We start from the raw sequence: 10,901 nt of genomic DNA, 5'->3' as shown, positions 1-10,901 counted from the left end.
TCTCTGCATTTAAAATGGTTCAGAAAAAGCCTGGCTGAGGCACTTAGTGCCATGGTCTAGTTGACTGGCTAGGGCTGGGTGCTAGGTTGGACTGGATGATCTTGGAGGTCTCTTCCAACCTGGTTGATTCTATGATACTATCAGTTTGACTTTTGAATTCTTTTTTGGTACCTTCTTCTTCCCTCTCCTCCCAGGTAAAGAGGTTTGTTGGTTTGTTTAATTAGTGCTTTCTTTCCATAGAAATTGTTTTGTCCTTAATGACATTACCTTTTATTTTTGCTAGATTAAATAGTTTGAGGTCTTTTATTACTAAGTAAAAAAAACTATTCAAAAGCTTTTTAATGTTAACTTCCTAAATGTTTCCTTTCTTCTACCTTTCTCTCCCCACTTCAGCTGGCCTCATTTAAACATAGATGCCTGCTACCCATGCTATTGGTAGAGCAACAACTTTAGAGATGAATCACATTGCTGCTAAAAACCAACACATCTACTGTTGTTTGTATACCCAGAACTGGATTTTCTAGAGCACAGAGAAGGATTGTGTTGGTTCCAAATGCCTTTTGATAGGAATCTGTCAGTCTAACTCCACTCCTTGCATGAAAACACATTGTTTTATTTGCAGGAAGGATTTTTTTTTTCAACAGGTAAGTGGGTCAGGGTAAATAGGAATTTTCATCATCTGCCTTCTGAATCCTTTAATGACATTCATGTACTTCTCTTCCCCATCTCTCTGTACCCTTAGTCTCAAAGCTAAGGACAGACCTTCTCCAGTTTGAAGTCAGGTCATAACCATGTGTGTTACATAGCACAGCTGCAAGAAGTACGTGGGAATACAGGAAGATGAATGATGTACTTCAGAACATGCAGTTGTTAACTTTTGACTTCACTATGTTTATGTTAAATCAAAGCAACTCCTGGAGAATAGACTGACCAAATTAGCACATACATAGATAACATTTTTCCACTCCAGCTTGAAGCCAGCAGTGGCAAAACAATAAGAAAAATCTCCCTGGGTAGAACACAAACCCTGTGAGGAGAGGCTGAGGGAGCTGGGGTTGTTTAGCTTGGAGAAGAGGAGGCTCAGGGCAGAGCTCATTGCTGTCTACAACTACCTGAAGGGGGGCTGGAGCCAGGGGGGGGTTGGTCTCTTCTCCCAGGCAACCAGCAACAGAACAAGGGGACACAGTCTCAAGTTGTGCCAGGGGAGGTCTAGGCTGGATGTTAGGAGGAAGTTGTTGCCAGAGAGAGTGATTGGCATTGGAATGGGCTGCCCAGGGAGGTGGTGGAGGCACCATCCCTGGAGGTGTTCAAGAAAAGCCTGGATGAGGCACTTAGTGCCATGGTCTAGTTGACTGGCCAGGGCTGGGTGCTAGGTTGGACTGGATGATCTTGGAGGTCTCTCCCAACCTGGTTGATTCTATGCTCCTATTTTTTTCAAGATGCCTCCCCCTACATACTCCATTCCTTCCTCATGTTTGGTGCCTGTTGTATGGCATGACAATTTAGCTTAGGATCAATATGATTAGCTTGGTTCTTGCTCATATTTTGAGGTGGATTCAGTTTGAATGCTTCTCTAATAAGACAATTTTTGAAAACTTGTATCTGAAAGAAGGAAGCAGGCTAGACTTTTCCCAAGTCTTACTGTGTTCTCTAAGTTCCCATTTGGAAAGTTAATCTAAGCAATAATTGCTCTGCACCATAAATAGAAAGCGAAGCATGACTGGAGATCAAATGACTAATTTGGATATAGTATCTTAATATCTTTAGGCTGTGAGAAGCTGACAGGCTAATAAAGACTGCTTTTTCTTTTTTCATTTTTTTTTTAAACCAGTTTACTTGCTCCAGAGATTCCTTTTTATCAGTTGAAAAAAGCAGGGATATCTTTTCAAACAGTAAAAAACCTAGGAAGTGCTGGCTTGTAAATACACTGCAGAAACTTAGACCTTTAACACTCTACTCTCTTGATTTTGTTACCAAATCTTAATCTTTTTCAATGATTTTTGTTGTTTTTGACATAACCTTTGATGCTTACACATATACATATAGAGATGTATCTGTAGCAAAAGCTGCCTGGAAACATTCCTACAATAGTATTCATTGCTGCTAACTGCCATAGGCTAACTATGGAAGGCTCCCCTGAGGTGCTAGTGGGTGAGTTACTACTGTACATCTGAGCAGCCCTACTGGGGAGGTGATTTTTCAGGGAGACCCCTAGTGAGAGACTAGTTCACATTGCTCTAAGCTGTCTGAGTGGATATTCTTAGAAGCAGGACTTCATCTAGCTTTTCTAACTATTGGCTCTTAATAAAATATCAGTTTGTTGGATTTGGTTGAGTATTTAACTGGTTGGGGCAGGAATACTGGAAAATGAAAAGGGGGAAAATGACAGCATAGCTGTGCAAACAATGCTGTGTTTTTCTTCACACACTCTTCTCACTGATTTGCATTCCCTCTGCCATATGGTCAGAGAACACAATAAGTTGCATATACCTAATGTGCAGAAAAAAGACACTTCTAATGTAGATTATTATGGACCTAACTTAATAACGACCATTTAAAGAGCACACCGAAAGTCATTCTGTTACAGCCCCTAGGGAGTCAGCAGTAGGTTGAGGGTCCAAGAGGACTGCAAACTATGATCAGCATGACACATACCAGTAGGTGTATCTTCAACAGAGAAACTGCCATGGGGGCTATTTTTAGGGTAGCTATCGGATGTCTTAGGGTGGAAAATTGCTGAGCTCTGTTCCAAAAGATCCTACAAAGCCAGACAGTATGCCCTCAAAAACAATATGTAGATTTTTAAGACATGAATAAATTCTGAGAAAGATGAAGGGTAATTTTTGCTAGTCAGGCAGTTGTCACCCTGAATTGTGGTAAATCATCAATTCTTCACTTTTTTTTTTTCCAGGAGTCATTTCTTTTCCTCAAGGTTCACAGGTTGCTAATTTACACCTGCATCATGTAATCTCCAATCTATTTGATGTCTTGGCTGGACAGCCTGAGCTAGTACATTACTGCCACGTAGAGTTCAATGCCAGCTACTGTATGTTTTTTATAGCAATTCACACAGAGGATGATCAAGATTATATGCGACTGCTTTCACTGATCATGCAAATGAAGGGATGACAGTTTTTCTTATCCTCTATATGTACCTTCCAAACCATAAAGCATGATACTATCAGTCATCTGCAGTTAAGGCTGAAATAAAAACATCCATACCAAGAATACATGATAAGGACCACATTTATTTGGAGTAGAGGGTGCATATGCATACACAAATGCATAGCCACATACTCCATGTAACTACTGAAGAAGCATATGCTGAAGATTGTAATGAGAGAAGTGACTATGCTGCAAAGTCTGGCATGTGGCTCCATGTTCTTAATTTTAGTAATATCTAATCTCTCTGTGGCAGTAATGCAGCAGCTCAGTTTTCAGTCAGGTGTAACTTCTTGTTCAACTCAGGCCTGATTACATGAGAGCAGGAAAAAACCTAAAGATACCTCTTTGGAATTCCTTCCCAACCTCATATAAAAGTACATGTGAAAATGCCTGCTTGGAAGGAAAGAAAATGACAGTTCATTTGAGGGCAGAGCTTAAATATTCTCTTGCTTCACTAATACCTTGTCACTGGTTTTATTTTCTGGAGACTTTAAGGAGTATGCTGGTGGCTTTCTGAGTTTTTTCTACCTACCTCAAATGTGGGAGGGAAAAAAGTTCGTTTTACTTTTGAAGTCCTATTCATAAGAATTGAGTAGCTGCATAGGAGTTTTAATAGCTTAGGCTTGTTGCTTTCATGCCACTATTGATATGAATTCTATTTTAATCCAGGAAATAACAAAGTGTAGATATTGGTGACTTGCAGTAAAATGTTATCTGAGAGTGTCTTTAGTCTGATAAGTGTTCCTCACACTTTACCCTGTGAAGTCTAAGCCTGTTTGCTGCGTTTTACAGGTGGTAATCCATGAGAGTGCTTTCAGGTTAACTCCAGCTCACATGTTACTTTTGGGTTTTTTGACTACTAATAGTGTTAAAAGAGGTTATAGGATTGTAACTGTTTGTTTTACTGTCTGTCTGGGTCCTTTCAGAAAATCAACCTTTTGATGGTAATGTGATCTCCTCGTTGCTTATTTAAAGTGTTTAACTGCAGTTGCCAGCTGGAATTTCTGCTGCTCTTCTGTTTCAGCGTTCTGTGTATGGTGGCTGTTGGTATTTGTAAGTTTGCTGTTCCTTACCCTAAAGATTTTGTTGATAAAACATTAGTGCTTTCTGTAACTTTTCTTCCTTCTCTTTTGGCATCTTACCTCACCTCTTGGCAGTTTCAGTTCTTTGTCCAAGCTATCCAGCAGGAGATATTCTTATTCTGGGTACATTTCTCAGAAAGGACAACTTTTGTTGCTTGTCACAGAAGCCTCATAGAAATCCACACAATGCCTTATTTTTCAGTCAACAGGCTATGTAAATCTCCAGGATCCAAAGGAGCCTTCCTGCTACCAAACTGTAGCAAATGTTCAAGTCTTCTCTTTCACCTTAACCTTCAATTGCACACCATTTAAAGCTGTTAATTGTCAAATTATTGCAGTTAAACTGAGGACTAAGATAATTTGTTTTTCCTACCCCAAGTCCTGTGTGCTGGTGTTGAACTGTAGACACTAGATGGTTTTTTGAAAGGAGATCTTAATGCTTGTGGAATTATTACACATATAAAGTGGGTTTTGTACCTAGCCAGTAATAGGATCAGTAGATGTGTCAATTTAAATGATAATTTATTAAGGATAGGATTAGTAAGTGCTTGCTTGACTTTGGAAGTGGACTTAGAACCTTGCTCAAAATCCAACATATATCTCCCATGACTTCTTTTAGCTTGTCCTTCTTTCTTTGCATTCAGCTGATCACTCAGGAGAGGTTAAAATTGCACACACTGAGTAAGGTACTGAATTAGAAGGGGTTTGTTTGTTTGTTTTAAAGTTAATACTACTCCTTGCAACTTTCAGGCTGTCTTACAAGCAGAAATGCATTGCAGTTACAGTGACAGCTGCTCTTTCCTCTTGTTCAAAGTATGCATTCTCTTAACACTCTATTCCTATCCTTTTGGATATCCAGTTTCCAAGGGAGAACTGCTAAAGGGTTATCTTGAGGAGATCTACTTCACTAAATCTTTTCTGACTGGAAATTCAAGTGGATTTTGTATGTAATTTTCTTCAAAAACATCAGGAATTGCTTTACAGAATAGTCTGAAGGACTCTTACCCACATAGCTTGGGTTTTGTGTGATTTGGGCATGTTAATCTATTATTACCTGTTAGACACTAGTATCTAGTAGGAATACTAGACTGCTTTAAAATAGTGTCTTACTCTATATATCAACAAAGAATGTAAGTAATTCTTGTTAATAGCTTGTATCCTGTAACTTAGTTGCATCTCTAAAGTCTTTTTCCCCTCACAGATCGTGGAAAAAAAGACTTTAAAAGTGAAGTTGTTTGACTCTGCTATTTCTGGTCATACAGGTAGCATTGAGAGTCTAGTTTGACATAAATGGTTTCTTAAGTTTCCACTCCTAGGACTATAGGACTTCATTTGATGAGCTTCAAACAGATTTTAAAAGCTTGGAGTACAATACATCTGGAGTTGAACTCAGTTAGAAACAATAGATTGCAAATGCAAGGTATAGTGGGAGATAGCACTGAAAAAAAATACTCATTCTGGTTTTAAATCTTGTGTGCATAGATGAACCCACTGATTTTTTTTTTTTAATTCACAAAAACCAAACCAAAACAACCCCCCCCCAAACAAACAAATTATTTTGAAGTATATAATAAACCTACTGTAAAAGAAATCAGGAGCAGATTAGCAAAATATTCAGATAATGCCAGAACCGAGAGGAAGCTGTAAATGTTAGAGCTGAGAAATTAAGATGCTTGAGTAAGAAATTAAGAAATATGATTTGCCATGGATCATTTCTACTCTGCTGATGGCAAATTCTGTTAGACTGCAAGGATGGCAGCAGTGGGAACCACATTTTCAGATAGAACAGTAGTAAGTGTGCAGTTTGGATCTGCCTTGTTTTGGCATGGAATACAACTAGAAAATTCAATGGTATTCCTTCTCTGTTTCTAGCATCTATGATGTCACTCCTATAAAAAATATTTCACTATGGAAAAATAGATAAAAATCTCTCTCTCTGGTATATTTCTTCAGTGTACTGCAGGGGTGGAAAGTCATCGTGCTGAGCTGTCAGAGTACTGGAGAGTAAAACCTTTCTTTATGATGCATCATTGGCAATGGCAGGCCATGATGTGGGCTGCAATGTTAATTAGCTTTTATAGCATGTGTATCTGTGGTCTTTTTACAATCTATTGCCAGAATGTACTATTTTAAGAGGTGAACATGTGCCTGTTGAGGATTGATCTGAGCTCACCAGCCAGGATCTTGCACGCTACCAAACAGCTGTGGGAACAGAGAATTCATCTCCAGTCCTTGACTGAATTTAATGCAAGCAGACTCAGCACCCTGCGCAGAGCTCACTGAGGGATTCAAGCAGGCATCTGCCTGTTCCCTGTAGCTGTTTTTCATTGTGTGTGAAGTGAGACAGTCCATCTCTGAAGCTGGATACAGGCTGGTGGCTTACTGATCCTGGGAAATGCCAGAAGGAAATGATGATATTTCTATTTATTTTTCTTTAATTCTTGTTTTCAATCAATAACCCAAATATTAGTTTTGGAGAGCAGTGCCCTACAGGACGATGCACTGTTTCTGACTGAGCTTTGTCTATGTCCTCCTTTCCTGATGGGACAACGATAACACAGAAAAAGCTCCGGGAGGGATGGGGGAGAGCAGCCTTTGCCTCAGTCTCTGTACGACTGAGACTCCCTGGTGACTACGAGGACTGCAGCACCCACAAATGAAGGCTGCCTTCATCCTCCTCCTGCTGTTCTGTCCGATGTACTGCAAGAGTTTTCTCATAGGAAAGAGTTATTAATTATGCTAACGATCCTAGTTTTGAGGACTATCAGATTCTGTCAGTTAGAAGTCCTGCTTTATGTAATTCAGTCTCACTTCTGGAGCACAGCTATGCACACAAGATCACATCCTACACCAGGACAAACCTGACAAATTCAGATGATTTCTTTATCATCTTTAAGATACACCAAAGGTGCTCTGTGACCAGATAGCAATGGAAATGTACATAAGGGATGGATAATCCTCATCTCAACTGTGACTCCAGCAGTCTTGGAAAAAGTGAGACCTATGCCAAGTCTTCTCCTGCACCAGTTTCATAGATGAGCATCAGGTCTTTCAAATGGATGCATCTCCACTTGAAATGATTAAAAACAAGCAAACCCCCCAAAAAAACAACCAAACCAACAAGCAAAAAAACAACCTCAAACAAAACCAAACTGTTTCTTAACAGTCATTTCCTTTACATTTCTCTTTGTAATTTCCACACTTTTGTTGCTTTCTCTTTCAGAAACTTCTTTGGACACATTCCAGCACCTCTCTTGAGGTGTCCAGAGAAGGGCAAGAAAGCTGGTGAAAGGCCTGGAACACAAAGCCTATGAGGAGAGGCTGAGGGAGCTGGGGGTGTGCAGCCTGGAGAAGTGGAGGCTCTGGGGAGACCTCATTGCTGTTTACAACTACCTGAAGGGAGGTTGTAGCCAGGTGGGGGTTGGTCTCTTCTGCCAGACAACCAGCAATAGAACAAGGGGACACAGTCTCAAGTTGTGCTGGGGGCAGTATAGGCTGGATGTTAGGAGAAAGTTGTTGGGAGAGAGAGTGATTGGCATTGGAATGGGCTGCCCAGGGAGGTGGTGGAGTCACCATCCCTGGAGGTGTTCAGGAAAAGCCTGGATGAGGCACTTAGTGCCATGGTCTGGTTGACTGGCTAGGGCTGGGTGCTAGGTTGGACTGGATGATCTTGGAGGTCTCTTCCAACCTGGTTGATTCTATGATTAACAAAAAACTCTTGAAGACATTAGTTTCTTTGAAAATACTATCTGCAGTCTAGTAAAAGAACAGAGTTATGGTAAATCACTGGACATGTTTGACCTCTTAAATAACTCAGAATATAGATATATCTGATATATTTAGAGATTTGAAACCCCAGTTTAAATTCTGACATGGTCATTCTTTGATTTCTAATTGTTTCAGCTGTGGACCAAAGTTCAGGTTCTGAAGGGCTCTGTAAAAAAAATGACAGGTTTCACTCAAGAGTGCTTTCCTTCAGCTTTGTACTGTCTGACTCACTTGCAGTAGTACAGTAGTAAATCTGTTCAGAAGGCTTATACATAGAGCTTGTGCCTTTGAAAAAGGTTACTGGGTTGTCATGTGCAAAACAGGAAATGTGTAATGGTATGAACCCCAGAGGAGCTGATCCATGGCAAACTCTCCTGACCTTGCAGCAAACACATGCATCCAAACCTCACAGTGGAAATGGACTCATACAAGTTAACCACAGAGGGTAAGAAACATCCTCATCTATGTTACTTTGCTTTCACATGGAAACTTTTTTACATGAGAAGCTGCTACCACCATGCAATGCTTTTTATGTTGGTGTTGTTTTTCTTCTTAGAAGAAAACTTCATACCCCAGTTTGGTTTCATTTTGCAGGCATGAGTGGTATTTTGGAGTGAATGGCATACTTTCAGATTTACACACTAGTAAATCCTACTGCTGTCCCCAAAGAGTAGGAAAATGTAAACAATAAGAAGTGAGAGACATCACTCACATTAACCTAAGCAGACAAAAGCTAAAAGCATTAGTGAAAACTGAGCAGAGATTTATCAAGAACAGATACTTGGCTCTAGAAATCGCCTTTTCTGGACCAAACAAATTCTTTATGTAACACAAGGCATTCTTAAAACCAGCTGCCATTTCACTCTTGTTCTGTACAGATATAACAATGGGCTCCAAATCCTGTTCCTAGCAGTATCTTAGATCATATTTCTTAAAATACAAGGCCAAGGTTTTATTTAATATTAAACCAGAATTACAGGAGGAATATGCTATTTGAAACCCCTGAAGCAACCTTCTAGGCTTCATATAAACTAATAGTTATGATTAATTGTTTTCAAAAGGCCTGGGGAATAGATTTAAAGTTAGAAACTATGTGAACTTGGAAAATTTTATATGATCCAGCTATAAAACCTACTATGTAGAAACGTATTAAATATTTAAAGAGCAATATTACTATCTTACTTTAAAACTTTGGTTTGCCATTGGATTTGGCTGCACAGGGAGGTGGTGGAGTCACCATCCCTGGAGGTGTTCAAGAGAAGACTGGATGAGGCACTTAGTGCCATGGTCTGGTTGACTGGCTAGGGCTGGGGGATAGGTTGGACTGGATGATCTTGGAGGTCTCTTCCAACCTGGTTGATGCCATGATTCCGTGATTCTATGATTCAGTAGTGTGTGTCTTCACTCACTGATGGGAATAATATTACATTAGCAGGTTTTCTGTTAAATGCAATGATGAATTTATTCACAGCAACATAAACATTTAGCTCTTCAGTTTAGACTGTAAGCACTTAAAAGGTTGGAATGTTTATCTAAAATGGCCAAATATCCAAAACCTGAAAAGCTGATATGTTTGCAGTGCTAACAAGGAGTAAAACCCAAAGATTTTTTACTCATTGGAAAGAGGAGAAGAATAAAATCTCGTATTTGGCTCACACCAACAATTATGTTCAAGATTGTACCCGTTCTTAAGTTTACTCAGCACTGTTTTGTCCATTATGAACTGATTTTGGAAGGGAATTAGGAGAGGCTGCAGGAGCTGGGGTTGTTTAGCCTGGAGAAGAGGAGGCTCAAGGGTGACCTCATTGCTGTCTACAACTACCTGAAGCGAGGTTGTAGCCAGGTGGGGGTTGGCCTCTTCTCCCAGACAACCAGCAACGGAACAAGGGGACACAGTCTCAAGTTGTGCAGGGGAAGTATAGGCTGGATGCTAGGAGGAAGTTGTTGCCAGAGAGAGTGATTGGCATTGGAATGGGCTGCCCAGGGAGGTGGTGGAGTCACCATCCCTGTAGTTGTTCAAGAAAAGTCTGGGTGAGGCACTTGGTGCCATGGTCTGGTTGACTAGACAGGGCTGGGTGCTAGGTTGGACTGGATGATGTTGGAGGTCTCTTCTAACCTGGTTGATTCTATGATTCTATGCTGCTAGAATCCCAGTGTAAACCCAGGTCTCAGTGAAAGGAGGGGAGCAAACCAAGGCAGGTAATACTGATTTTCTATTTTTATGTTTAGTTTTTTTTCTTAAAAGACCCACTGACATGTCAAGCTGAAAAAAGTCCAGAGACTTAGGAGCTGTCTCATGAGCATTTAACTGCTATTAAAATGTCAATTTCTGTGAGAAGGGAGGAGATACTGTCACACAGATGTGAACATAACCTCATATTTTTTGTACTTATGATGCTAATATTACTAAACCACCATACCTCTAGGCAAGTAAACGTGATTGCTCCTCAGTTCTTGGTTTGGCTACTTAGTAGTTCCACAGAACTCTGCTAGCCCTGGCAATATATTGTATTTGTCAAGAATTTACTTTGGTGTAGTAAGTATAAAAGTTATTTCTGCTTAATTTTGTCTTCCTTCAGCGAATAAAGATGCTGAATGCAATCTAATGCAGAACATGATTCCTGTAATAATTGGATCAGCTATTGAAATCTTCAGACCAAGTTAGAGGGGAACTGGCCACTTAGAAGGTAAACATCAGAAGCAATAGTGATCTGAACAATGGCTCCAAAATACTAAATTAACATTTCATAATCCAAAAGAAAGTTTGGTTAGTGATGAAAGAGTAAAAGAAGCTGTGAAGGCCTTACTGTATACAGCTTAATTCCATCATGATTAAAATTTCACAATATGTAATGACATTGCAGTGTAGAAGAAACTTGTTGGATT

The 10,901-nt window shown here is 39.9% G+C and overlaps 1 long non-coding RNA gene across 1 annotated transcript; it reads left to right on the top strand.

Moving 5' to 3' along the window:
- The first annotated feature begins 8,344 nt into the window (after positions 1–8,344).
- Positions 8,345–10,695, top strand: LOC135176371 (uncharacterized). Its single transcript, XR_010302617.1, has 3 exons — positions 8,345–8,460; positions 10,162–10,214; positions 10,595–10,695. It is a non-coding gene; the product is annotated as an uncharacterized LOC135176371 (long non-coding RNA).
- The last annotated feature ends 206 nt before the right edge of the window (positions 10,696–10,901 follow it).

Source organism: Pogoniulus pusillus, chromosome 6, assembly GCF_015220805.1.
Source record: "Pogoniulus pusillus isolate bPogPus1 chromosome 6, bPogPus1.pri, whole genome shotgun sequence".
Classification (NCBI taxonomy): domain Eukaryota; kingdom Metazoa; phylum Chordata; class Aves; order Piciformes; family Lybiidae; genus Pogoniulus; species Pogoniulus pusillus.
The sequence above is the reverse complement of the archived record's forward strand: the minus strand, read 5'-3'. Positions and strand labels throughout refer to the sequence as shown.